The sequence below is a fragment of the Ictidomys tridecemlineatus genome, chromosome 15 (genome assembly GCF_052094955.1).
Source record: "Ictidomys tridecemlineatus isolate mIctTri1 chromosome 15, mIctTri1.hap1, whole genome shotgun sequence".
Taxonomy (NCBI): Eukaryota; Metazoa; Chordata; class Mammalia; order Rodentia; family Sciuridae; genus Ictidomys; species Ictidomys tridecemlineatus.
Genome location: NC_135491.1, coordinates 25,660,434 through 25,686,038, shown reverse-complemented (window position 1 = coordinate 25,686,038; position 25,605 = coordinate 25,660,434). Strand labels below are relative to the sequence as shown.

Here is a 25,605-nt window from a genome sequence, read left to right as displayed (position 1 = left end):
TTTTAAACCTTTTACCTTAAAGACTTATACATCTGAAAGATATAACACATTTATTCTGTAAAGAAGAGTAATGTACCACACTTTTATTGATGCTTTTATATTATCCAAGGTTAGTTTTTAAAGGAAAATCTAGACTCTGTAATGTAGGTGAATACTTTAAAATAACAGTTGCTGTTTAGCCACAGATGTACAATCCTTAATTTCTCCAAGATTACTTGTTCTGGAGGATAAAGCTTAATAGACACATGTAATTAATATTTTTAGAAGTTTTGCCATTTTAACATATAAATATATCAGTACATTATTATTTGCCCTTAAGGAACAACCCTAAATAGTTTTAACTATTTGTGTTACATATATAACCAACTTAGTTACATATAAACATTTTAATAGTTGTCTTTCATTTATAGACTTTCATATTACTTAATTAGACCCTTTTGTTGTTTACTTTGATGTACTCTAATTATACTTTACCACATAAAGCCTTTTTACCTGCAAACATTTTTCATTAAATATATTTTTATATTTAGAAATTTTTAATAATATAATCCATTGATCCTCTTCTGTTGTACTGTGAAATAACCCTTATAAATTTCTGAATTTAGATAAATTAATCCATTTTCATAAGATGAAATATTTGTTATTTACAGTAATTGAAATACAGTTGAAGCCTCTTGACTCCTTGTATGTAGAATTATACCTGTTGGGACTTTGTAATTTATAGTAACCTTGTTTTCATAATAACACAAAATAATTTAAAATTTCTATTTTAATTTACCAGTTTATGAAAACACCAACATTGTTTAAGTATTTTACCTTATGGAATTTAAGGAGTTAAGAGTACTTGATATTATATTTAACAGTCAGCATTTTAACTTTGTACCAATTAGATGTCTTTAACAAACACATCCATGATTAATTTTATATATGTTTAGATGTAATTTACATATCTTTTTATTTAAAAAAGAAGGTATCAGAAAAATGCATTGAATAGTATTAGTAATCTTTTTTTTCCTGTTGAAGAAAAATCCTAGAAACAATGGATGTCGGACACTTTATAGAAATTAACATTTTAACAGCTATTAACCATCTAGAAACGAAACTGTGCATTAGTAACTTTAAATACATTTGTACTTTTACCCATCTTCACAACTTGAATTGAAACTTTTAAATCATTTAACCAAAAGTATTTGGATCCATGTTTTTAAAATTATAATTTATGAACTCATATGTCAATTTTTGTACCAAATATATATAGACATGGCAATACATGTAGACAGACAGTACACCAGTGCACCCACACTAAACAAAGAGACAAACAAAAGCCTTGTAGATTATTTTTTAAAAACCTATTAGATTTATACTTAGCCTTTGTAAATTGGCCTTAGAATATAGCAGAGTTTAATCAAAAAAACATATTAACCTAAGCATATTGGATCAAAATTATGAATTTAACAAATATAGAATTTTAAAAGTTTTCTAACCTTTTTTCTGAGGTGGTCCTGTTAATGAAAGCTGAAAAGAGTTGAGGAAAAAGACAAACAAAGGGGGCTAATTTATTCCTGGAGGAACTTCCCAAAGACACAGGTTCATTGGTTTCCTTGGGAGAGTCTCCCAGGTTGGGGTCCCATTTTAAATTGTTTTTTCTGGTTTCTTGGATAGTGGCCACCAAATTTTATTCTATTTTATTTTTTTTTTATCTTATTTTTTTAAGTTAAAATTTTATTTTTTAAATTTTTTTAATAATTTTTATTGTTGGTTGTTCAAAACATTACATAGTTTTTGATATATCATATTTCACATTTTGATTCAAGTGGGTTATGAACTCCCATTTTTACCCCGTATACAGATTGCAGAATCACATCGATTACACATCCACTGATTTACATATTGCCATACTAGTGTCTGTTGTATTCTGCTGCCTTTCCTATCCTCTACTATCCCACCTCCCCTCACCTCCTCTCTTCTCTCTCTACCCCATCTACTGTAATTAATTTCTCCCCTTGTTTTTTCCCTTTTCCCTCACTTTCTCTTGTATGTAATTTTGTATAACCCTGAGGGTCTCCTTTCATTTCCATGCAATTTCTCTTCTCTCTCCCTTTCCCTCCCACCTCTCATCCCTGTTTAATGTTAATCTTCTTCTCATGCTCTTCCTCCCTACTCTGTTCTTAGTTACTCTCCTTATATCAAAGAAGACATTTGGCTTTTGTTTTTTAGGGATTGGCTAGCTCCACTTAGCATAATCTGCTGTAATGCCATCCATTTCCCTGCAAATTCTATGATTTTGTCTTTTTTTAATGCAGAGTAATAATCTATTGTGTATAAATGCCACATTTTTTAATCCATTCATATAGGGCATCTAGGGCATCTAGGGCATCTAGGTTGGTTCTACAGTCTTGCTATTATGAATTGTGCTGCTATGAACATCGATGTAGCAGTGTTCCTGTAGTATGCTCTTTTTAGGTCTTTAGGGAATAGACCTAGAAGGGGAATAGCTGGGTCAAATGGTGGATCTTTTCCCAGCTTTTCAAGAAATCTTCATATTGCTTTCCAAATTGGCCACACCAATTTGCAGTCCCACCAGCAATGTACAAGTGTACCCTTTTCCCCACATCCTCGCCAGCACTTATTGTTGTTTGACTTTATAATGGCTGCCAATCTTACTGGAGTGAGATGGTATCTTAGGGTGGTTTTGATTTGTATTTCTCTGACTGCTAGAGAAAGTGAGCATTTTTTTCATGTACTTGTTGATTAATTGTATGTCCTCCTCTGAGAAATGTCTGTTCAGGTCCTTGGCCCATTTGTTGATTGGGTTATTTGTTTTCTTATTGTTTAATTTTTTGAGTTCTTTGTATACTTTGGAGATTAGGGCTCTATCTGAAGTGTGAAGAGTAAAGATTTGTTTCCAGGATGTAGGCTCCCTATTTATCTCTCTTATTGTTTCTTTTGCTGAGAAAAAATTTTTTAGTTTGAGTAAGTCCCATTTGTTGCTTCTAGTTATTAACTCTTGTGCTATGGGTGTCCTATTGAGGAATTTGGAGCCCGACCCCACAGTATGTAGATCGGAGCCAACTTTTTCTTCTATCAGATGCTGTGTCTCTGATTTGATATCAAGCTCCTTGATCCATTTTGAGTTAACTTTTGTGCATGGCGAGAGAAAGGGATTCAGTTTCATTTTGTTGCATATGGATTTTCAGTTTTCCCAGCACCATTTGTTGAAGATGCTATCCTTCCTCCTTTGCATGCTTTTAGCCCTTTTATCAAATATAAGATAGTTATAATATTGTGGATTGGTTTCTGTGTTCTCTATTCTGTACCATTGGTCCACCCTCCTATTTTGGTACCAGTACCATGCTGTTTTTGTTACTATTGCTCTGTAGTATAGTTTGAAGTCTGGTATCGCTATACTACCTGATTCACACTTCCTGCTTAGAGTTGTTTTTTCTATTCTGGGTCTTTTATTTTTCCATATGAATTTCAGGATTGCTTTATCTATTTCTACAAGAAATGCCGTTGGATTTTGATTGGCATTGCATTAAACCTATAGAGAACTTTTGGTAATATCACCATTTTGATGATGTTAGTTCTGCCTATCCATGAACAGGGTATATTTTTCCATCTTCTAAGATCTTCTATTTCTCTCTTTAGGTTTCTGTAGTTTTAATTGTATAAGTCTTTCACCTCTTTTATTAGGTTTATTCCCAAGTATTTTATTTTTTTTTTGAGGATATTTTGAATGGAGTGGTTGTCCTCATTTCCATTTCAGAGGATTTGTCGCTGATATACAGGAATGCCTTTGACTTATGCTTGTTGATTTTATATCCTGCCACTTTGCTGAATTCATTTATTAGCTCTAATAGTTTCTTTGTAGACCCTTTCGGGTCTGCTAGGTATAGAATCATGTCATCTGCAAATAGTGATAATTTAAGTTCTTCTTTTCCTATTTTTATGCCTTTAATTTCTTTCATCTGTCTAATTGCTCTGGTGGCCACCATATTTTAGCTTGACATTGAAAAATCTTTAGACCATTTTTTAATAGTTGGGAGTTATTTATGGTTGCAAATACTGAGAGACAAAAGCCAAATTTTCTAGACAAATTATGCTTTTTGTTATATAATTTAGGAATAATTTTATAAAACACTTTAGTTTTAATCTGTCCTCTATAGTAACTGACATGATTTACCCAGTTGGCCACCTGGCCCAGTTCCTAAATGAAGGCAATCTCTAGAATGCCTTTTTCTTTTTACTTTTAGCTTTTACTTTTGACAATTACTTTAGTCCTGTTGGCAGCACTTTACATTTTAATGCAAGGTGTAGTGAGCACAGTTAAAACCATTTTAACCATTTTTTTTTCCATTAGAAACAAACTGATGTAGAAATCAACACAGAACACAACGGGAACAAACAAAAACAAACCAACAGACAAAGTCCTGAAAATTGTTAAGAAAATAAGTTAAAAGGGGCCAGGTAGAGATCTCTGTAGAGCTTCATTGCCTCATGATGTTGGTGGAGTGAAGGAGTCCTGATGAAAGCATAGTAGTTATGACAACAAGAAAAGGGCCCACGCACAACACATGGACAGATAAACACAGGACAAACAGCTTGCAAACAGGCACTGGAAAAATGACAAATAGCAAGAAGACACTGGATAAACGACAAACAGCAGAACAGACAGAGGACATGCAACAATCAATGATGTCACACAGGGAGACCTCTAATGGGACAGAGACTACATCTTGTTCTGCCTCCAGACAGGAAGGCCTCCAGTGGGACAGAGAAGACATCTCATCCTGCCACCAGATAGATAAATCCTCACAGGGAGGCCTCCAGTGGGCCCCAGATAAAGACAGATGAGGTCACACAGGAAAATATTCATGGATACAATGACAACATCTTGTCCTGTCCCAGGAAAGGTGTAAGTGACTGCATCCAATCTGACATTTTCCCCAGAAGAATCGACTCACCAGAACTGACAAACTGTCAGGACACTTTTCAAAGTATACTAGGATAGATTGGAGTCATCCTTGGACTGAGGCTGAGCAACATCTCTCGGAGCTCCTCTCTACTCCAGGGCTGAAGTCCAAAGGCCTATAGTTTGAGACAAATTTGGCGTGAGGGTAGGGAAGAAATGGATCCCAGGAGAGCCTCCAGATGTTATAGTTAAAGCTTTGTCCTGGGGTTTCATAAACTCACTTCCAGACCACTCACATATAAACAAATCAAGCCTTTATTGAAGCACACCAGTGGTGGCTGACCAGAACATAAAGCTTTTCCCCTGATCAGCTCCCAACAATTGCAAGGGTGCTCCTTATAAGCCTAAAAACCAATGTAACCAGGCTTGCTTACATTGGCTAGATCCCTGGAACATTGCAAAAGGGATGTTTGGGGGTCTAGACAATGCAGCAAGCCAGGTTACAGAAGCGGGAGAGTACAGTCAAGCAGCGAAAAGCCTAACCAATCACAGTTAGCCCAGTCACCCCAGTTACAGAAACAGAGCCCCCTTACCCTAGTTATAGAAACAATGCCCCATTAGGTAGTTTCATGTTCTTAAAGGTTTCCATAGCAAAAGGAAAAGAGCATCTTTTCCCAGTCATGAGTCTTTTATTTGGCAGGTTGTTTTACAGGATAAAGTCATAAAACAAAACGGAGTCACATTTGCTTCTACTATCACACTATCCTGGCTGCAACAGTATAAGAACTTCCCCTGAACCCCAGGTGGGAGGGGTCTCCTGCCTAGAGGTTCGAGGTCCTACAACCCTGGCTTCAGCGATATTGGAGCTTCCCAGGACACCCAGGTGGAAGGGGTCTCCCTCATGGGGAAGCGAGTCCACTCTGCCCTGGCTGCAGTGGTATGCAAGCTCCCCAAGACACCCAGGTGGGAGAGGTCTCCTGCCTGGAGAGGCAAGTCCCCAGTACCCTGGCTGCCGTAGTATAAGAGCTCCACCCCCACACCTAGGTGGGAAGGTCTCTCCTGAAGGGGCAAGTCCTCTCAACCCTGGCTACAGGGGTATAAGAGCCACCTCCTACCCCCAGGAGGGAGGGGTCTCCCGCTGTAGGGGTGATTTCCTGCTACCCCATCTGCAGGTGTATCAGATCCCTCCCTCACCAGACACCCATGTGGGAAGTGTCTTCAGCCTGGAGGAGTGATTCCCCTCTACCCTGGCTATGGCAGTATAGGAGTTACCGCCATTCCCAGGTGGGAGGTGTTTCTCGCCTGGTGGTGAGAGTTGCTTCTAACCTGGCTGCTGGGCTATATAAGCTCCACCTCACATCCAGGTAGGAGGGGGTCCTCTGCCCTTGATGTGGCAGTATACGATATACCCCTGACACACAGGTGGGAAGGGTCTCCCAACTGAAGTAGCGAGTCCCCTCTACCCTGGTTTTGGATGTATACAAGCTGCCTCAGACACTCAGGTGAGAGGGGTCTTCTGCATGCAGGGGCAAATCCCGTTTATTCTGGCTGTGGCAGTATATGTGAGCTCTCACTGATACCCTCGTGGGAGGGATGTCCATCCAGGAGGGGCAAATACTTTCTACCATGGCTTGGGTGGTATAGGAGCTCCAGACGACAGCCAGATTGGAGGGGTCTCCCACCTGGACGGGCAAGACTCCTCTACCCAGTCTAAGGTAGTCTACAAGTTCCTGCAACACCCTAGTGGGAGAAGTCTCCTGCCTGGAGGGGCGAGTCCCCACTACTCTGGCTACAGAAGTATATGAGCTCCCCCCACACCCAGGTGGGAAGGTCTCCCACCTGAAGGGGTGAGTCCCCTCATCCCTGGCTTATGGGTTTTAAGTGCCCCCAACTACCCCCAGTAGAAGCGGTCTCTTTCCTGGAGGAGCGAGTCACTGCTACCCAGGGTGCAGGTGTATAGGATCCCCCATCGCTAGACACCCATGTAGGAGGGGTCTTCAACCTGGAGGGGCGAGTCCCCTCTAAACTTGCTAAGGTGGTATAGTAGTTAACCCCATTCCCAGGTGGGAAGTGTCTTTCTCCTGGAAATACATGTAGCCTCTACCCTGGATGCTGGTGTATATGAGCTCCCCCTGACACACAGGTTGGAGGGGTCTCCTGCCTAGAAAGGTGACTTCCCCTACCCTGGCTGCAGGGGTTTACCAGCTTTCCCAGAGACCCAGAGACTCCTGCTTAGAGGGGTGATTCCCCCCAATTCTGGTTGCTGTGGTATAGGAGCTCCCCCCCCCATAACAAGATGGAAGGTGTCTCCCGCTGGAAGGGGCGAGTCCCATCCACCCTGGCTCTGGAGATACAGGAGCTCCCCCTCTACACCCAAGTGGGAGTGTAAGGGTCCAGCGAAACGTCGGAGTAAGAGACCACAAGAGACTGTCTTATGCAAAAGCAGAAGGGTGGGTTTATTTGGAGACCAGCATGCTGGGGCTCCCTCTATAGCAAAGAGAGAGAGAGCCCTGAGAACAGCTTGAGCAGAGCTTATATACTTTCCATGGAGAGGGCAGCGAGAGAAGTTACATTTTGTAGTTTGGCAGTTGGGGACAGCTCATTCTGGGAACAAGATTAGCAAACAGTCCACAGTTAGGGACAGCACATTTCTGAGAACAAGATTAGCAAACAGTTCTTAAGATTTCAACAGTGTTTTGTTAAGCATATAGAGAAATGGAGTGACAAGTACCTATTTTATTAACCTTTCATTCCCCACTTCTTTTTCTGGTTACTTTTAATCATAAAAGTGATCATTGGGGGGTGTCACATTCTGTGTCTGCTAGTGGGGTATATTGTTGTCTGATTACCATAAGTTTGATTTGTCCAATTTGGGATTGGAGAAAGGAAACTACACGGCTGAGCAAAAAGAGTCCTAGAGTTAGCAACAATATAAGAATTATTAAAGGACCGACCAGGCTGATAAAAACATAGTTAACCAGGAGGACTGTGTGAACCAAGATTTATATCACCCTTTTTGGGTCTCTCTCTCTCATTGACACTCTTTAAGGCATCTTTTTAGTTTACTCATTGATTTTTTTACAACTCCAGTATGGTCAGCATAAAAACAACATTTTTCCCTTAATGCAGCACAAAGGCCCTCTTCTCTCAAGAAGAGGAGGTCCAACCCTCGCCTGTTCTGTAAAACAACTTCAGAGAGAGAGGTTAAAGATTCCTGCAAAGCTGTGATGGAGGTTTCTAATATCTTTAAGTTTTGGTCCATTGCTGTTTCTAATTGGGTCATTTGTTGTGTCCCATGGACCAGGGCAGTAGTTCTTGTGCCCACCCCTGCAGCAATTCCCATTCTTAATAAGATGGCTAGAGTGAGGGCTACAGGTTCCGGCGGAACCAGGTTGTATGTCCCCTTATTTGATCTTTAAATGAACCTGCGTCATGATAGAGCACTCTGGGAAACATCTGCACCATTACATAATTAATTACATCTGTTGACCATTTTATGAAAATATAAATAATGTTTAAGTATATAGAATTATATTGTTGTAGGGACGGACAAGGCAAGGCACTTAAGATAGCACTGAAGACAGGGAAACAGTTCTATTTGGCTGCAACCGGATTCAGAGGGCATTGCTTCCACTGTAATCAATTAATCCCCTGAACCCCAAGTTTAGGCAGCTTTAGAACTCCATACTCAGCATGTAAGGGAAAGGGCTCAGAAGTTCACAGTGTGCAGAAGTTTACAAAAAGCAGTTTTTGTTTCTGTTTTTTTTTTTCTCTGTTCTGGGCAAGTTAACTTTTTAAGGACACCTGGGGAGAACTTTTTTTTTTCTTTGTCAGCTGTTACCATGGAGCCCAGTTGATAACTTTTTTATCTTAGAAATGTAGCCATCTCTGAGAAGCCCCAGCTCAAGGCCAGAGGCCTTGTTCACATATTTTGTGAAAAACTAGTAAGGGGGTGTCTAGCTTAGGAGTGCTGATTTTTCCAGCCAATGGCCAAGTAGAACAGGGCAACATGAAAAGAGGAAGTTTATACTGAACTCTTTTATAAGGACTTTTTTTGCTGAAAGTCCTAAAGTCAGCCATGGTGAAGACTTCTGGAGAAGGTCAGCTAAGACTTTTCTGTGGGCCTGGTACAGAGGGGGAGGACGGGGAAGGCAGTGCTGAGAGCAGCTCCATGGATCTGAGAATGAGGAAGGAGAGATGTAAAAGAATAATGGGAAAGGGGCTTGGGATTTTCCTAGCAACAAAAACTTGAGTATTAGAACAGGTAGAGAAGAGGGGAAGACTGGAGTGAGTATCCCAAAAAGCCTGTGAGGGACTTTAAATTTTTAGTAACCTGTTTTTAGTAATGATAAAGCAACTTTAAAGGCCATTTTTATTACATCTTGGATAGTTCCGGTGGGACCCGGTGTGGGCACTGACAGGAGAAGAGAGGAGTGAGTGGGTGGAGAGGTACCTCAGTACCTGTTACTTCAGCAAGGGGGCAATGGTCTGAGAACCGGCGGAGGTTTGGGTTCCATCAGGTAGCCCCTGTATGTTTACATCCTTATGACTTACAGAAGAAGTCGGTTTTTCCCCCACACAGCCGTGACTGTTAGTGGCTTTGATAGTCCACCGGACAAACATAGTAATCTAGGTTAGCCAATTTACATCTGGCTCTCGTGTCCTTACATCCATAATGTTTGTTTCCATTATCTATGGTACAGAAGGGATTTAATGGAATTTTAGTGGGATCCTCTTTATCAGGGATACCCAATAGGAAAGACCTATAGCCAACTGACAAATGTCTGGGTGGAGAGATGGCCACCAGGTACCTAAGGGGGCTGTATGCGAGATAGACCATACTTCCTGTCCAGTAGGATTTATGATCAGCCATTGCTGCTGAACGGGCTGATGAGGATTAGGACTATTGATGGTCAAGGGGAGGGTCCATAGCCCTATCCACACGGCGAATACACAATTTGAGAGGGTTACCAGTCTTTTTTAATTCCCAGCCAGAGTCTGGACAGGGCGCAGGCTTGAGATGAGAGACATGGATCCAGGAAGTGATTTCATCTACCTTTACCGCTATAGGTGTTATAAGTAGCACCCGGTATGGTCCTTTCCAGCGGGGTTCTAGGGAATGACACCTGATGTCGTCTTACATAGATGAAGTTTCCCACTTGATATTGGTGTGGAGTTCCTTCGTTTCCAGGTTGGTAGGCAGTGGCCAGCTGTTTCCACAGGTATCACTGAGTTTTTTCAAAAGCTTTAAGTCTGTCAAGCAATGGGGTGTGAAAGGAATCATTAGTTCTTAGAGTTGGGGTCAGGTCCCTTATTGGAGGAGGGGCACCATAGAAAATTTTATAGGGGGTGAGGTTACACAAAGAAACAGAGGGAGTATTTCTTGTATGAAACAGTGCATAAGGCAGGAGCATAGTCCAATCTTTTATGCCGGTCTCCAAGCTTAATTTTATTAAGGTCTCTTTAATGGTTCTATTCATTTTTTTTATCTGTCCTGAGCTCTGGGGTCTATAAGCGCAATGTAACTTTCAATTAATCCCCAGGGTCCTGGTTAACCCCTGACTTACCTGGGCCACGAACGCCGGTCCATTATCGGACCCTATTACCTTAGGCAGGCCGTATCTTGGAAAAATATCTTCCAGGATCTTTTTGACCACCATTTGTGCCGTTTTTTTTTTTTTTTTTTTTTTGCGGGGAAGGCTTCAATCCATCCTGAAAATGTATCTACAAAGATTAGGAGATATTTAAGTCCATACCTTGCTGGCTTAATTTCAGTGAAGTCCACTTCCCAGAATTGTCCTGGTCTGGTTCCTCGAAGGCGCCTTCCTATAGGAAGCTTGGAGGGGTAAGCATTAACCAATTGACAGGCCCGACAGGCTTTTGTTACCCATTCAGCTATTTCCTTTTGTTGTGAGCCGGTTAGTGGAAAACTCTGTTCTTGATCTTTTAGGAATGCTTGCAGTTTCTTTGAACCAAGGTGAGTGAGTTGATGTATATTCTTAACGTAGTGTAGGGCTTTCTGAAATTGCAAGTTGGGTTCAGTGTTGTCAAGGAGTTCAGTGTCCTCAGATGTTAAGTTGTCGGGGTGCTCTGATGTAGTTAAATCTCCTGACTCATATTTCCCCCGTATGGAAAGTGTTAACATGGTTACTCTGTTTAGGGCTGTCAATTTAGCCTCTTCATTTGCCCTCTTGTTAGATGGGGGTGGTATCTGCACAACGGTTTGTTTTCTGGGCTCAGTGAGCCATTGTTTATTGCCCCTAAGGGAATAGTCCAAAAAGATTACTTCTTGCTGGCAAATTTGGGCCTTTTTGGCAGAAGCTCGGATAATAGTGCTTGGGTCCCAGACTCACAGTTTTCCTTGGTGTCTGCTGCCAGTAGCAGGTCATCCACATATTGGAGTAGGGTGACTTCAGGGTGCATGGTTCTGAAGTTATTGAGATCTCTGTGGAGGGCTTCATCAAAAAGAGTGGGGGAGTTTTTGAACCCCTGTGGGAGTCTGGTCCAAGTTAGTTGATCAGACGTTTCAGTTTCTGGGTTTACCCATTTGAAAGCAAACAGCAATTGACTATCTTTATGCAGAGGCAAGCAAAAGAAAGCATCTTTTAAGTCCAGGACAGTATACCATTTTCGCTCAGGGTTAAGGGTGCTAAGCAGATTGTATGGATTAGGTACTGTGGGGTGAATGTCCTGCACTCTGTTGTTGATCTCTCTTAAGTCTTGAACAGGGCGATAGTCCCCAGTTCCTGGCTTTTTTACTGGTAGCAGGAGAATGTTCCAGGCCAATTGACAGGGCTTCTTTGTTCAGAGGATATTGTTTAATATTAATTGGGGAGGCTGAGGTTTTTAACTCCACCATTATTGGAGGTTGTTTTACGACTAGGCCTAATCTAGCAGTTTCTGCCCAGGCATCTGGGTAATCTGTTATCCACTTCTGGGATAGCTTGCCTGTTTGATCAGTCTTGGGGGGTGTGAAGAGTTGATGTTCATCTTCTACTGACATAGTTAAAGCCATGACTATAGGAGTTTTTACTGAAGGATTTAGAAATTTCATTTGGGGGCCTTCAGGGTTAAAAGTTATTTTGGCCCGGAGTTTGGTGAGCAGATTTCTGCCTATCAATGGGGCTGGGCATTCTGGGATCACTAGGAAGGAGTGATGGATTTTTCTTTTTCCCAGGTCCATGGTCCTCTTAGTTGTCCAAGCCCGATATTTACTGCCGTTAGCCCCTTGAACTAGAGACCTTTTGGTTGATAGAGGGCCCAATGGGGCCTTAAGGGCTGAGTATACTGCCCCTGTATCCACTTCAAAGTTTACTGGGGTCCCCTCCACTTCAAAAGTTACCCTGAGCTCGGGGAGGGGATCTGAGCCCTGACTTTCCTAGTCATCCTCCAGAGTTAGAATGGCTGGTTGGCGTGGCTGTTTCCTTCTAGGGCACTCTTTGACCCAGTGTCCTTTTTTTCTACAGTAGGCACATTGATCTGAAGCCAGATGTGGCTTTTGGCATGGACCCAGGTATCCCTTTCTGTCTCCCTGTCTCTTAACTTCTGGCCTATTTGTTGTTGTGACCAGGACCTTAGTCAATGCCTCAGTCTGTCTTTTGCTTCTTTTATCCTCCCTTTGTTCCTTCTCTTCCTCAGTTTCTCTCTTATAGTATACCTTTTCGGCTTCTCTGACTAAATCTCTCAAAGTCATATCTTGTAATCCATCTAAACGTTGTAACTTTTTTTTAATATTCAGGGCAGCTTGCCCAATAAAGGCCATCATGACAGATGCCTTTTGATCCTCTGCCTGAGGATCAAAAGGAGTATATCTCCTATGTGCCTCCATAATTCTCTCCAGAAACATAGAGGGTGATTCATTAGGCCCCTGAATAATCTCTCTTACCTTGGTCAAATTAGTTGGCCATCTAGCGGCTGCTCGGAGACCCGCTATTAGAGCCCGGCAATAAGTGGACAGATGCTCCCTACCTTCAAAGGTGTTGGGGTCCCAGTTGGGTCGGTTCAAGGGGAAGTCAGCTTCGATTATGTTGGGAAGTTGTGTCGGTCGCCCATCTGGTCCGAGGATATTTTTTCTTGCTTCCAGGAGGATTCTCTTTCGTTCCTCTGTCGTGAAGAGAGTGCCTAAGAGTTGTTGGCAGTCATCCCAAGTAGGCTGGTGTGAAAACATCAATGACTTGATCAGACCTGTGAGCCGGGTGGGGTCCTCAGAAAAAGGGGGATTGTTATTTTTCCAATTATATAGATCTGAAGAGGAGAAAGGCCAATACTGGTAGGCTTGCATTTCTCTACCATGGCCATCCTCTATCATTGGCCCATAAGGACGGAGGGGAAGTATCACGGGGGCTTCAGGGTTTTAATCATTTCTTTAGCTGGGCTAGCTTCCTCCAGGGGAGGAGGGTCTATGTGTGCCTTGGGAAAGTCATCTGAAGGGCACTGAGCTGGCTTAACCTCCTGTGGTGGAGAAGCTGAGTCAGCAGCAGGGGAATCTCTTAGAGGGTGTTGGGGGTTGGGGAATGAAGGCAGGGGATAAGGAAAGGGAGGAGGGTCCAGCAGAGTCAAATCTTGAGACTCAGGGAGAACAAAGGGTGGAGGAGGAGGTTTGAGAGATAGAATCGTAGGGGGAGGGGGAGGAGCAGGAACAGAGACAAGAAAAGCCTTCACCCAAGGAGGAGGAGATTCACAAAGGTCCTGCCAAGTTAAGATATACGGCTGTTGATCTGGATGGCTATGTGGTCCCAGCTGAAAGACAAAGACAATATCTCTGACTTTTCAAATTAGTGGGGAGTAGAAAGATCCTTCTGGAGGCCATCCAACTCCAAAGGCGGGCCATTCTGAGGCACAGAGAGTCTGCCAGGTCCGGTGTTTTACTGAAAAAGAAAGATTCTGAGCCCTTAAGCGGACTTCAGTCCAGTGAATGACTCTGTCTCATAATGAAAGTTACTTGAACAAAGACAGGGACAATACAAACGTGACACCAACACGGACACACAATGAACAGTAAACGTGTAACACAAATCCAGAGGCAAAGATTAAAAACAGACAGTGAATTCAACCTGAGAGAAAGAATAGTTGCCGGCAAAACCAGACGGGTTGGCAGCAGAATACAGATGAGGGCACCTCCGTCTCTCCCAGATGGGGGCACCTCCGTCCCCCCCAGAGTCTCCCAAAGCGTCCCTTGAGGAGACGAGGTCTGTGGCTTCAGGGACACGTCTATCCACCACCGCCAGGGAGAACTTACGCTCTCCGCTGACAACCACACTCTACCAACCCAAAACCAGAAAAACCCGAAGCTCTGAGAGCTTTCGCTCTTCTCTGATCCAGAAACCAGAAGCTAAAAACCAGAAGCCAGAAACCAGAAGCCAAACAATCGCAAAGGAAAAACAAGGAGGAGAAGAAGAAGGAGATAAGGCGCCTTACTTACCCCCCTAAAGGAGTCTTGTTGAGGTCTCCCTGTCCGGCGATGCGCAGTTCCCGGCCAATGCACCAAATGTAAGGGTCCAGCGAAACGTCGGAGTAAGAGACCACAAGAGACTGTCTTATGCAAAAGCAGAAGGGTGGGTTTATTTGGAGACCAGCATGCTGGGGCTCCCTCTATAGCAAAGAGAGAGAGAGCCCTGAGAACAGCTTGAGCAGAGCTTATATACTTTCCATGGAGAGGGCAGCGAGAGAAGTTACATTTTGTAGTTTGGCAGTTGGGGACAGCTCATTCTGGGAACAAGATTAGCAAACAGTCCACAGTTAGGGACAGCATATTTCTGAGAACAAGATTAGCAAACAGTTCTTAAGATTTCAACAGTGTTTTGTTAAGCATATAGAGAAATGGAGTGACAAGTACCTATTTTATTAACCTTTCAGGAGGGGTCTCTTGCCTTGAGGGGCGAGTTCCCTCTACAATGGCTGCGTCAGCATAAGAGCTCTCTCTGAATATCGGTGAAAGGACTCTCCCACCTGGAGGGGCGAGTTTCAGCTATCCTGACTGCAGCTCTGTATCTGCCCCCCCCCCAACAACCAGGTGGGAGAGGTCTCCTGCTTGGAGAGGCTAGTCCTCTCTACCTTGGCTAAGGCCGAATACAAGATCGCCCTGGCTCCAAGATGGGAGGCGCGTCTTGCCTGCAGGAGCATGTCCACTATACCCTGGCTGCAGCAGTATAAGAGTTTCCCCTGACACACAGGTGGGAGGAGTCTTCCGCCTGGAGCGTGTCCTCTCTCCCCAGGTTCTGACAGTATAGGAGCTCCCCCTGACACCCAGGTTATGGGGTCTCCCGACTGGAGAGTCGAGTCCCCTTACACTGGCTGCGGAGATATAGGAGCTCCCCCGGACACTCAGGTGGGAGGGGTCTTCCACCTTTAGGGGCATGTTTCCTCTACCCAGGCTGTGGCAGTATTGGACCTCCCCCTGACACCCAGGTAGGAGGGGACTCCCGCCTATAGGAGCACGTCCCCTCTACCCTGGCTGCTGAAGTAATTAAGCTCCCTTGGACACCCAGGTGGGAGGGGTCTCCCGATTGGAGGGGCGAGTCCCCTCTACCCTGGCTGCCGAGGTATAAGAGATCAACCAGACACTCAGGTGGGAGGGGTCTCCCAACTAGAAGAGCAAGTCTCTTCTATCCTGGTGGCAGTGATATAAGAACACCCCCTGACACCCAGGTGGAAGGGGTCACCCTCCTGAAGCTATGAGTCCCCTCTACCCTGTCTGCAGCATTACAGGAGCTCCCCAGGACACCCAGATAGAAGGGGTCTAAGGTCTGGAGGGTAGAGTTCCCTCTACCCCGCCTGTGGTGGTATAGGAGCTTCCCAGCCACCCAGGTGGGAGGGGTCTCTTGCCTGGAGGAGCAAGTCCCTAATACTCTGGCTGCAGGGGTATAAAAACTCCACCCCCCTCACCCAGGTGGAAGGGGTCTCCCGCCTGGAAGGGCAACAGTCCACTCTACTTTGGCTGGTGCCATATAAGATTTCCCAGGAAATCCAGGTGGGAGAAGTCTCCTGCCTGCAGGGCAAGTCTCCTCTACCCTGGCTAAGGGGGAATACAAGCTTGCCTTAGCAACAAGAGGGGTCTCTTGCTTGGAGGAGCATGTCCACTCTACCCTGGCTGCAGCCATATGTGAGTTTCACCTGACACCCAGGTGCCGGGGGTCTCCTGCCTAGAGGGGTCAGTCCCTTCTACCCTGGTGTAGGAGCTTCCCCAGACTCCAGGTAAGAGGGGTGAGTCCCCTCTACCCTGGAATTGGTGGTATATGAGCGCCCCCCCACCATACCCACGTGGGAGGGGTCTCCAATATAGAAGGGCAAGTCCCCTCTATTCTGGCTGCTGCAGTATATGAGCTCCGCCTGATACCCTGGTGGGAGGGGAATCCCGCCTGGGAAAACAAGAAGCCTCTACACTGGCTGCTGTAGTATATGAGCTCCCCTGACACCCAGGTGGGAGGAGTCTTCCGCCTGGAGGGGCAAGTCTCCTCTGGCCTGGCTAAGGTGTTACACAGGTTCCCAGCTACTCCTAGGTGGGAGGAGTCTCCTCCCTGGAGAGGCAAGTCCCCACTACCCTGGCTGCAGTGCTATGTGAGCTCCTGAACCCACACCCAGGTGGGCGGGGTCTCCCGCCTGGAGGGGTGAGTCCCCTCTACCCTGCCTGGCTCAGCATACTAGCTCCCCCTGACACCCAGATGTGAGTGGCATCCTGCCTAGAAGGGCGAATCCCCTATATCACCGCTGTGGTAGGATAATTGGTCCCCTGACAGCCTGGTAGGAAGGGTCTCCCGTCTAGAGCAGGGAATCCCCTCTACCCTAGCTGTGCAGGTATACAAGCTTCTCCAGACACTCAGTTGGGTGGGGTCTCCCACCTGTAGGGGCGAGTCCCCTCTACCCTAGCTTTGGTGGTATATAAGCTACACAAGACCCCAGCACCCAGGTGGGAGGCGTCTCCCACCTGGAGGGGAAAGTCCCCTCTACTTTAGCTGCATCCATATAAGAGCTTCCAGGACACCCACTGGAGGAGCAAGTCCCCTCTACCCTGGCTGGAAGGTATAGGAGCTCCCCCAGTCACCCAGGTGGGAGGGGTTTCCCAACTGGAGTTTCAAGTTCCCTCTAACCTGCCTGCAGTGGTATAGGTGCTCCCCTGACACCCAGGAAGGAGAAGTCTCTAGCCTGGAAGATGGGTAAGTCCCTGCTACCCTGACTCAGCGGTATAAGAGCCCCCCAGGTACCCAGGTAGAAGGGGTCTCCAGCTTGGCAGGGCGAGTGCCCTCTACCCTGGCTGTGGTGGTATATGACATCCCCTCAACACCCAGGTTGGAGGGGTCTTTGCCTGGAGAGGGGAGTCCCCTCTAACCTGGCTGCAGTGGTGTACATGATCCCCTCAACACTCAGGTGGGAGGGGTCTCCCACCCGGAGGCACTAGTCCCCTCTACCTTGGTTGGGGCAGTGTACTAGCTCCCCTGACACCCAGTTGGGAAGAATCTCCTGCCTGGAGGGGCGAGACACCTCTATGCTGCCTGCAGAGGTATAAGAGTTCTCCAGACACCTAAGTAAAAGTGGTCTCCTGCCTCGAGGAGCAAGTCCCTGTTACCCTGGCTGCAGCTCTATAGAAGCCCTCATACAAACCTAGGTGTGAGGGGTCTCTTGCCTGGAGGGGCGAGTTTTTGCTACTCTGGCTGTGCCTAGATAGGAACTCCCCCTGACACCCAGGTGAAAGGGATATTCCACCTGGAGGGGCGAGTCCCTGCTACCCTGGCTGTAGCTGTACAAGAGCCTTCCTTCCCCCACACTCCAGGTCTAAGGGATCTCGTGAATGTAGGGTTCAGTCCACTCTACCTAAGCTGAGGCAGAACATAAGCTAGCCTGGACACCAAGGTGGGAGGGGTCTCTCCCCAGGATGAGCCAGTCTGCTCTACCCAGGCTGCAGAGGTATAAGAGCTCCCACAACCATGTCATTTTTTATTCACCCAGGCCTAGGTGCTAACACTTGCCTCTCCATTACTGGGCCTGGATCTTTGCTTGAGCCCCTGGCTGCCTTTCTCAAGGAACCAGTCCCTGTCCCTAGGTTTCAGGCCCCTTTTCCCGGGCCCCTCCTGTTCCTCCCACTTGATCTCTCATGATGTGGTATGCTGGCATTGCATGGACCCTCTGCTCCCCTGCTTCTCCCTAGCCTATGCTTCTCAAATGCACCCTGGCAGCCTGAACCCCTCACCCTAGCTTCTTTGGCCCCTTCTTTGGTCTAATTCCCTCTCTGAGGATCTATTCACCTGGGGCAGAGGAGCGGCATTGGCTGGCCTCTGCATCCTGAATGCTCCCTATGGGAAACACAGCCCTGCAACTCGCCTGAGTCCCCTTCATTGCCTGAACCTTGAGGCCTGGCAGTTAACATGGATTGGCTCCAACCCAGCCCTGAGTGATCACCTCCTTTCCCTCTCCTGCCCTCTGACTTTGCATGCTGCCCTTAACACAACCCAGCCCTCCCTAACCTGAATATTTGCACTCTAGTCCCTGGGCCTGGGCATTTGCCTGAGCCCCTGACTGCATTCCTCATGGCCCTTGGCATAGCAAGGAGTCTCTTCAAGTTGGGTCTGACCTGGAGGCCCCTTGCTTGGGCCCGCCAGTGGGCTCCCCTAGCTTCCCCTTGGCTTCTCCTGGTCCTTACACAGCCCCTTCCTTCCCTTCCCCTGACACTTTTTTTTTTCTGGCACTCATAGGTCTCCTGCTCCTTAGGTCCCCCATCACCATGGATCCAGTGTGTAATGTCCCTGGGTGCCTGGCGTAGGTCCTGGGTCTTGCCCCTATGGGCACACACCCCAACCACCTGCCATGCCTTCCAGTTGCCCTCCTTCTGGCCCCCTTATATTCCTGGCCTCTTTTGCCAGGACCCTGGCACTAGATTCACATCAGATTCAGGGTGCCTTATGAGAAACAAAGCCCTGCCCCTTGCCTGGGTCCCTTGCTCTCCCTGGGTTCTTGGTCTGGCACTAGGAACCCTGAAACCTGGAGGTGGCCCTAAGCCAGGAGCCTGACTGCACCTTGCTGGGTCTCCTGACTTCCCTCCCACATCTTGCCCACTTTCTTGAGCCCCTTGGCCAAGCTCTGGCCCTTGGCTAGCAGTTCCCTGGCCTGGCTCCTCGCTTGAGCCTCTGGTAGCCCTTCTTGCTCACTTCTTTTCTGGGCATTGTCTGAGGGCCCCTCACTGGGTGCGCTTCCCTGCTATCCTTGGCTTCCCTGTACTACAGTACTCTAGTGAAGGCCCTGCTCTCCCCTGGCCTGGGCCCTCCTCTAGGTCCATTGCCTGGGCTCCTTGTTGGGGTCCTGGCTCCAACCCCACCCACCTGTCCTGTGGCCCTTCACGCTGTGCCCTCCTTCGGCCCTCCTGTCCTTTCTGTCTCTGACACACCCGCTTTCCTAATTCCTTTCCCAGAATGTTCACCTGGACCAGGAAACTTGACCTGGCCTCTTGGCCCTGGAGGCTCCCTTTGGGAAAATGTAGCCCTGCTCCTTGCCTGGGCCCTTTGCCCTCCCTTAGCTGGGGCCCTGCTCCTGATCCCTGACACCATGCAGTGGACTTGGGCCTTGAGCCCTTCTCCCCTGTGCGACCCACTCCTCTTTCTCCCTTTCTGCTTCTTCCTCTCCATGTTTCTTTTCATTCACCCAGGTCCAGGTGCTAGCATCTGGCTCTCCATTACTGGGCCCAGCTCCTTGCTTGAGTCCCAGGCCACCAGAGGACTTGACCTTTGGGAAAAACGTGGCCCTGCCCCTTGTCTGGGCAGTTTTGCTCCCCCAGCCCAGCCCCTACTCCTGAACCCTGACACCCTGCAGTGGATCTGGGCCTTGAACCCTTCTCCTCCTGTGCCAGCATCTCCCCTTTCTCCCATCTTGCCCCTCCCTATCCATGTTTCTTTTCTTTCACCTAGGCCCAGGTGCTAGCACTTGTTTCTCCATTACTGGGCTCGGCTTCTTGCTTGAGCCCTGGCTACATTTCTTGAGCACCCTGTTCCTGCCCCTTGGTTTCAGGCCCCTTTTTCCAGCCCCTTCCTGTGCCTTCCCTCTTTTCCTCTCATGCTGTAGTATCCTGGCACTCTCCGGACCCTCAGCTATCCCTGCTTCACTCTAGTGTAGGCTCTTCAAAAGGGTCCTGCAGCCCACCAACATCCCCTAACCTGTGCACACCAAGTATCCCTCACAGTAACCTCTTTTAACCCTCATTGGTCCAGGTCTCTCTCTGAGGATCTACTCACATGGGGAAGAGGAGCGGATTTGGTCTCTCACCCTGAATGCTCCCTATGGAAATACAGCCCTGTCAGTCACCTGAGTCCCCTTTACTGCTTGTAACTTGAGGCTTGGAAGTTAACGTGGGACTTGCTCCAACCCAGACCTGAGAAATATCCTCCCTTCCCTACTCTGCTCTCTGGCCTTGCATGCTGCCCCCACCCCAAACCAGCCCTCCCTAACCCTGACAAATTGTGCTCCGGGTATGGGTGCTCTCCTGAGACACTGCCTGCATTTCTCATGTCCCTTGGCATAGCATGGAGTCTCTTCGTGTTGGGTCTGACCTGGGGGCCCCTTCCTTGATCTCCCTAGTGGGCCTACCTATGTACCCCTTGGGCTTCCCTCTGTCTCCTGGTTCTCATGCAGTCCCTACCTACCTTTCCCACGTGTTTTTCCTGGCGCTTGCAGTTCTGCTCCTTGGATCCCTCATCACAATCGGTTCTGTGGGTCAATTGCCTGGGGGCCTCTTTTGGGTCATGGCTCTCACCCTAGAGTGCACCCAACACAACCCCCCGCCATGCCCTCCTGTTGCCCTCCTCCTGGACCCCTTCCCTTCTCTGGCCTCCTTTTCCTGGTCCCTGGCCCAGGATTCAAATATGAGCCAGGGAACCTTAAGGGAAACAGAGCTCTGCCCCTCACCTGGACCCCTTGCTCTCCCTGGGTGCTTGGTCCTCCACAAGGAACCTTGACACCTGAAGGTGGCCCTGGGCCTGGAGCCTGACTTCCCCCTTCTGGATCCCCTGCCTTCCCTCCCAAATCTTGTCCAGTGCCCTATGCCCCTGCCCAAGTTGTGGCCCTTAGCTCTGTTCCCTGGCCTGGCTCCTCACTTGAGCCCTTCTTGCTCACTGCTTTTCTGGGCATTGTCTGAGGGACCCTTGCTGGGGCCACTTCCCTGATTCCCTTGGCTTCCCTCTACTGTAGTACCCAAGTGCAGCCCAGTCTATCCAGCCCCAGCCTTCCCTGCTGTCCTCTACCTGGGCCATCCTCTAGGTCCCTTGCTTGGGTTCCTTGCTGGGGTCCTAATCCCCATCCCACTCAACCCCTCCTGTGGCTCTTCAGGCTGTGCCATCCTGGTCCTCTAGTCCTTTCTGTCTCTGCCATGCCTGCATTCCTGATCCCCTTCCCAGGATGCTCACCCAGGCCAGGTGACTTGGCCTGGCCTCCTGGCCCTGGGGGCTCTCTTTGGGAAAACGTAGCCCTGCCCCTTGCCTGGGCTCTTTGGCTTCCCTCAGCCTGGGCCCTGATCCCGACCCCTGACACCCTGCAGTAGACCCAGGCCTTGAGCCCTTCTCCCCCATGTCACCCACTCCACTTTCTCTCTTCCTATTGCTCCCTGTCCATGTTCCTTTTCATTCACCCATGCCCAGGTGCTAGCACTTGGCTCTCCATTACTGGGCCTGGCTACCCTTCTTGGGGACCCTTTGCTTGTCCATTGATTTCAGGCCCCTTTTGCCGGCCCCCTCCTGTGTCTCTACTCTGATCCCCTCATACTGTATTATCCTTGTACTGCCTGCACCCTCTGCTGCCTATGCTTCTCCCTAGCCTATGCTGCTTGAATGGGTCCTGAAAGCCTGAAGCCCCACTCTTCCACAAACCACATATCCCCTCACAGTATCCTCTTTGGCCCCTCCTTTGATCCAGGACCCTCTCTGAGGGTCTGCGTTTTCCACAGAGGAGCGGAATTTGTCACCTCTGCATTCTGAATGCACTCTATGGGAAACACCGCCCTGCCACTTGCCTTGCCACAGTCTGGCTGAGCACAAATCACGAGCCACTGAAGCAGGAACAAACTTCATTTCTGAACTCCACCAGCACACTCCACACACGCTCCTGGGAACTCCCCTGAATGCCATGCAGCTTCTCCAGGAACCACCAACCGGAAAATCCCTCCTCTGGAAATTTCTCCTTTCGCATTTCCCCAACCAATGGGAACTCTCTGGGAATCCCCAGGAGAACTCCAAAGTAGTGCGAGAACTCCAAAGTAGCAGGCTGAGGTAGACAGTAAAGATGTAATATACAACCGAATCAATCCAGCATCATCTTAATGGCTTGCCTCTCAACCAATACTATTGGCAAAATGCCAGGTGTCATCCTGACTGGGCTGTGGCTCTCAATATCTACCCCCTTTTATTTAATTAAACGATAAGCAATGTGGCTTAGGGACCATGCCTGTTAGGTTGTCCAATACACACATGGTCCTTACCTGTCATAGGATGAGCTGACCTCAAGACGTCAGCCTCCTGTCTTAGGTTGGTGCCACTGCAATTGGATCTTACCTGTCACTTACTACTGGTCCAGCATACAGCCATACTTGTGGATAAACCTATGCACCAGTGTGTGGGGGGGTGAGGTTCTTTGCCTCATCTCTTTTGGCCCCCAAATTTGGCCTTTGCACCACTGGGGGGTGAGGTTCTTTGCCTCACTCTGGTTGGCCCCCAAATTTAGCCTTGGTGCCAGTGCAGGGGGGTGAGGTTCTTTGCCTCATCTCTGTTGGCCCCCGAATTTTGGACCATCACTAGCAGAAGGAAGGAGGATACAGAAATGCCATGACACCAAGCCAAGTGATGGCTCCTTTGGAAAAATTGTACCACCAGTGACACTACCAGCAAAGATAATACAGCACTACCACAATTCACTGCACCAACAGATAGTTCACAATGTATAGAAGTGATACATAGTCCAGGCAAGTTCTGCAAGCAGTTCAAAGAAGAGGAATCTATCAATGTGTTCATTTCCTCCCAAAGTAAATCAATTCCTTGATTGAGCATTACTTGTTGAGTTATTATTCATTGATGCATCAGTTTGTACAGTTGACTGTGATAGCTATCAAAGAAGCAGTAGTTTGGTTTTATATTTGTCTTCACTGGCAATGGAATGAAGATAGGAATTCTGACAATGATGGCTAAAAAAAAATATGTAACATTCCAAGAGGTACTAAGAAAAAAATTTTCTGAACAATTTACATTATCCTGAACAGAATTATTAAATATAATGAAAAAGAAAGGTGAAATTAAAAAAAACAGATCTGTTAACCTCTTTTTTTTGTTCACATATTAAAACAATCCTCAACAGCTGTTTACCCAATTTAAATTAAACCATTTAAATCATGGGAGTAAAAAAATATTTGGATCCATGTTTTCATGAGTGCTTCTCATATATTATATATGGACATATGCATATACAGACATACAACACAAAACACAAGTGTGCACACATAACATACAACACATAAGACAATAGTAAAGGCCTTGTAGCTTTACACAGGTGAAATCTCCATTGCAATGTTTAAAAACTCCACAGCCAAAAAATAAAACTGAACAGAAAAACATTAACCTAGGTCTCTATGAGCTCAAAAAATAAAATAGAACTTTATGATGTGGGAAGGGGCAATAATAAAATAGATATTGAAAAAAGCATCCTTATTACCATCTGGGTTTGACTCTTATTTGGATATCCCATCCTTTTTCCTGTAACTTGCATAATGGGTCTGAAGGGATTCCCACAAGCAAGCCCCAAGGTGTTTTAAATTTGAAATAGGCCTTAATATTGTTCATTATTCATTAGCTCCAGGTGTGGGAGAACCTCTGCTGCAGATGTAAGAATAGCCAAGCTGGAGCTCTGGATATGAGCTGTTATGGATTTGAATCAAATCGTCTTCTTTTTGGTCTGTAGAAGTCACTTTGGTTAGTCTCTCTGGAATCCAAATAGGCTGCTGTTCTCCCTGTGGAAACACACAAACAGACATCCGACTCCACACAATCACTGGGTCAGGACCTTTCCATTGTTCTGTTAGAATATCCTTAACAAGTACCTTAGGCTTATGTACATTCTTTGGATACATACATCTTTCCACAGTACTAAGCCCTGAAGAATCCAAATTTAAAAGTTTAGAGTATAAAGGGTTATTTTAAGTTTATCTTTGGGGGATATATACCCCTTTCCAATTCCCTCTTTTTGATTTAATAAGTACATTTTAATGGTTTGATGAGCTCTTTCAACTATGCCTTGTTCCTATGGATTGTATGAAATTAATCTTATATGAGTAATACCAAATGATGAGCAAAATTATTTAAAAGAGGTAGAAGTATAACAGGACCATTATCTGTTTTTAACTGTTTTAGAATGCCCACAGTGGCAAAATTTTGTAAGCAATGAGCTATAACATCTATAGATTTTTTTCCAGCATGAAGGGAGCCCATCAAAATTCCGAAGAAGTATCAACTGTAACATGCAAATATTTTAATTTTCCAAATTCTGGCAAGTGTGTGATGTCCATCTGCCAAATATGGTTAGGTATCAGTCCTCTAGGATTGACTCCAAGATTAACTTGTGGGAAAAAGGTCACACAATTTTGACATTGTTTTATTATTTGTCTAGCTTGCTCCTTACTTATTTTAAAATGCTTTTGTAAAGTATTAGCATTGACATGGAACCATTTATGAAAATTTGTAGCTTCTTCTAGTGTAGAGAAAATATGTATGTTATGTGTAGTTTTATCTGCTAAATCATTGCCTAAACTAAGGGCTCCAGGCAATCCTGTATGTGATCTGATATGTCCTATAAAGAATGGATCTTTTCTGTCTCAGATTAGACTTTGTATAATGGAAAACCAGGAGAAAACAGTAGAGGAAGGGGAAATCCTACCAGCATCTTCAAGGGATACTATAGCATTAACTACATACTGACTATAGGAAAATAAATTAAATACAGAATCTTTAAACATCACAAAAAGTTGTAATACTGCATTAAGCTGTACCTTTTGAGCTGATTGTTTGGGTACTAAAATATAAAAGTTTGATCAGAGGTAACTACTGCTGCTGTACCATTATTTGACCCATCAGTGAATATATTTGGAGCATTCATGATAGGTGTTTTTCTTGTCATTTTTGGAAAAACTACAGGATGCGAAGATCAAAAAGACAATAAAAGATTAGATGGTAAGTCGTTATCAAATGAAACATAAGAGTTGCACATGATTATTGCACAAGTATTTAACTCATTAGCTAACTCATTAATTTGATCCATAATATATGGAGTAATAATTTTATTCGGAGAAATTCCAAACACTCCCTTTGCTGGTTTTATTCCTTTGAGTATTAATTGTCCTACAGCCTCAGGATACCTAGTAAGAATAGTGTTAGGAGAAAAAGATAAAAGTATCCAGAACAATGGACCTTCTTGCCAAAATACTCCTGTAGGAATATTTTTTATTGGTTAGTACAATAAATAATAAAGGCAAACTTATATCAATTCTATCCAAATGCATATTTTCCATATATGTTTCAATGATTTTTAATGCCTTTTTTGCTTCAGGCATTAACATTCGGGATGAATTTGGATCTGATGGACCTTTTAGCATATCAAATAAAGGTTTCAAATCTCCTGTTGGTATACCTAGGTAAGGCCTTATCCAATTTATGTCTCCTAATAACTTTTGAAAGTCGTTA

The 25,605-nt window shown here is 45.9% G+C and overlaps 1 long non-coding RNA gene across 1 annotated transcript; it reads right to left on the bottom strand.

Annotated features, from left to right (window-relative positions):
- Positions 1 to 9,141: 9,141 nt before the first annotated feature.
- Positions 9,142 to 14,190, bottom strand: LOC144370840 (uncharacterized). Its single transcript, XR_013430845.1, has 2 exons — positions 10,519 to 14,190; positions 9,142 to 10,165 (listed from the first exon to the last, which is right to left on the bottom strand). It is a non-coding gene; the product is annotated as an uncharacterized LOC144370840 (long non-coding RNA).
- Positions 14,191 to 25,605: the final 11,415 nt, after the last annotated feature.